Source organism: Theropithecus gelada, chromosome 8, assembly GCF_003255815.1.
Source record: "Theropithecus gelada isolate Dixy chromosome 8, Tgel_1.0, whole genome shotgun sequence".
Classification (NCBI taxonomy): Eukaryota; Metazoa; Chordata; class Mammalia; order Primates; family Cercopithecidae; genus Theropithecus; species Theropithecus gelada.
Window position 1 is genome coordinate 97,155,006 of NC_037676.1, and position 3,806 is coordinate 97,158,811.

The window sequence follows — 3,806 nt, forward strand, 5'->3', positions numbered from 1 at the left end:
GGGAGGCTGAGGTGTGCAGATCACCTGAGGTCGGGAGTTCGAGACCAGCCTGACCAACATGCAGAAACCCCGTCTCTACTAAAAATACAAAATTAGCCAGGCGTGGTGGCACATGCCTGTAACCCCAGCTACTTGGGAGGCTGAGGCAGGAGAATCACTTCAACCCAGGAAGTGGAGGTTGCAGTGAGCCAAGATCGAGATTGTGCCCCTGTACTCCAGCCTGGTCAACAAGAGCAAAACTCCGTCTCAAAAAAAAAAAAAAAAGGAAAAAAAAAAAGAATAGTGCTTCTCGAAATAGCTATGGTGGGGAAGTAGTTTTATTTTGTGTTCTATGTTGCCATCTGTTGCACACTGATATGTGGTCCTACTGTTTAGGACTAGTTCACAGCTCTGCATGTTGAATTTGCCACCCAAGTCCCCCAACACCCAAACTCTTCTATCCCTGCTCCCCCAGACAACACCACTGATCATTGACTTGGCTGTCAAGACAATGTCAAATTGCAGTAAAAATTTGGAAACTCATACTATCAATTCCAGTGCTTATCTTGATACCGATCAGTAACAGTTTAGGAGCTGACACCAGTCTTTGAATCATACTTTGAATATCTCTGTTCTCTGCTTTGTGTGTATGTGGTCTAAGAGCAGGATATTTGAATAAACCACATTATTTGCCAGCACATGCTCATCTGCTCTAATTCTTTTTTTTTTTTTTTTTTTTTTTTTTTTTTTTTTGAGATGGAGTCTCGCTTTGTCACCCAGCCTGGAGTGCAGTGGCGTAATCTCCGCTCACTGCAAGCTCCGCCTCCCAGGTTCATGCCTTCTCCTGCCTCAGCCTCCTTAGTAGCTGGGACTACAGGCGCCCGTCCACCATGCCAGGCTAATTTTTTGTATTTTTTAGTAGAGGCGAGGTTTCACCGTGTTAGCCAGGATGGTCTCGATCTCCTGACCTCGTGATCCGCCCGTCTCGGCCTCCCAAAGTGCTGGGATTACAGGCGTGAGCCACCGTGCCTGGCCTTCATCTGCTCTGATTCTGAAATTGTCTGAATAAGACTTTGGAAACTTGGCTTATGCCATTATAATGAATGAAGTCAACTGCTTGCTAAGAACTGTGTGCCTACCACAGACGATTATGATCTTTCAACAGCATGGGGAAATACAGGAGTAAATACAGCCTGTGGTGTCCTGATAATATATTAATATGACAATCTTTTTTCTACCTACTGAGAATGTCAGGAAAGTTCTGACTCTGAAAGCACACCTTGAAATTTTGTCCTGTTTATCTGTATGCAGAGAGATTTTTATGCTTTAAAGCCTTTAGTGTAAGGAAACATTTAGTACTTGGAAGTAAAAACAAAAAGAAAGACTAAAATGAAAGCTCCTGTGACTTTTCCTCTAGATGCCAGCTGGCCGAATGTACGTGACAGACCACTAACCAGTCTGAAGAACTGAGCCCTTCCCCACACGGAGCCCCAGCAATGCAGAAAGGGAGACGGAAGAGTCTGTCTGGCCCAGTCCCCAGTCAAGCCTGTCTATCTTTTTGTTAGGCCATTCTTGCATTGCTATAAAGGAATAATTGAGGTTGGGTAATTGATAAGGAAAAGAGATTTAACTGGTTCACTGTACAGGAAGCATGGTACTGCCATCTGCCTCTGGGGAGGCCTCAGGAAGCTTCCAGTCCTGGCAAAAGGCAAAGGGGAACAGGCATCTCACAGGGTGACAGCAGGAGCAAGAGAGTACAGGGGAGGTACCACACTTTTTTTTTGTTTCTTCCTTTTTTTTTGTCTTCTTTGACAGTCTTGCTCTGTCACCCAGGCTGGAGTGCAGTGGCGCAATCTCAGCTCACTGTAACCTCCACCCCCTGGGTTCAAGCAATTCTCCTACCACAGGAGCTCCTACTCAGGAGCTCCTACCTCCTGAGTAGCTGGGATTACAGGTATGTGCCACCATGCCTGGCTAATTTTGTATTTTTAATGGAGGGTTCATCACATCTTTAAGGCTGGTCTTGAACTCCTGACCTCAAGTGATTTGCCCACCTTGGCCTCCCAAAGTGCTGGGATTATAGGCATGAGCCACTGTGCCCGGCCAAGTACCACACACTTTTAAACAATCAGATCTCAAGAGAACTCACTCAGTGTTGCAAAGACAACACCAAGATGATGGTGCTAAACCATTTATGAGAAATCCGCCCCCATGATCCAATTACCTCCCACTAGGCCCCACCTTCAACACTAGGGATTACAATTGAACAGGAGATTTAGAAGGGACAACATCCAAACTATAGCAATCACTGTACAGAAGGTTATAAAGGAAGGTGGCAGGCGGTTGCCAGATGAAAGTGGAATGACCTCTGCTCTGGCTAAGTTATGGCAATAAGGACACACCTGTTCCTTCCATTAGGTAAATAAGGTCTACCTTCAGTTATCCATTCAGCTAGGTGCTGTATGGATAACACAAAGACAGATGTATAGACATGGACACTGCTTGGAAGAGCTGTAGAGGTAAAGGAAAACTTCTGCTTCGTCCTCTGAAGGTTCACTGAAAATCAACTAACAGAAGGCGGGTAAATAGAAGAAAAGGCATATAAGTTTATTTGATCATAGCTTTTTGTGACAGGAGAGCCTTCAGAATGAAGACCCAAAGATACGGGGGAACCTGTCTATTGTATGCTTAGTTTCAACAAAGTATGAACAGCCGTATAGAGATGTAATTGGACAAAAAGAATATGACTTAACCCTAATAGACTGAGTGGGGACACCCTGCAAGGCCTGTCTAGATTCTTCTTGGCCTTTCAGTGCAGCATTCCTTCTTTCTGGGGACAGGGCAGTACCCTCTCTAGAATGGGGGTTTCATGACCTATAACCAAACAAGGTAGCTGGGCGCTTTGGGCGGCTGAGGCAGGTGGATCACCTGAGGTCAGGAGTTCGAGACCAGCCTGGCTAACATGGTGAAACCCCATCTCTACTAAAAATACAAAAATTAGCTGTGTGTGGTGGTGGCATGCCTGTAGTCCCAGCTACTAGGGAGGCCGAGGCAGGAGAATCACTTGAACCTGGGAGGCAGAGGTTGGCAGAGGCAGAGGTTGCAGTGAGCCAAGATCACGCCACTGCACTCCAACCTGGGTGAGAGTGAGACCCTGTCTCATAAAGCAACAAACAAAAAAACCCCCAAAACCAAGGGAGCTCAGATAATGTTTTAATGCCAGTTTTTACACAGAGAATTGGGTGGGTGGGGTGAAGTTAGAGTCATATTATTAGGTTTGATGGCTGGCTCCAGGGAAAAGAGGTTCTGGTTTCTATGGCGAGCCTTAGGGGAGAATGATGGTCCAGAGACAGGAGGTCAGGAGAGGGTCAGAGAGAAACTATGTCTCTGGGGCCTTCATTTTGAGGTATCATTTTCTGAGCCCCAACAAGCTTTAAGTTCATTGTTGGTTATAAAACCTAGAACATAGCAGTGAGTCATAAATATCTTAAGAACAGGTCAATAATGCTTTAGGTTAGATAAAACAAAGATTAGGCCGGGCGCGGTGGCTCAAGCCTGTAATCCCAGCACTTTGGGAGGCCGAGACGGGCGGATCACGAGGTCAGGAGATCGAGACCATCCTGGCTAACACGGTGAAACCCCGTCTCTACTAAAAATACAAGAAAATTAGCCGGGCGAGGTGGCGGGCGCCTGTAGTCCCAGCTACTCGGGAGGCTGAGGCAGGAGAATGGCGTGAACCCGGGAGGCGGAGCTTGCAGTGAGCTGAGATCCGGCCACTGCACTCCAGCCTGGGCGGCAGAGCGAGACTCCGTCTCAAAAAAAAAAAA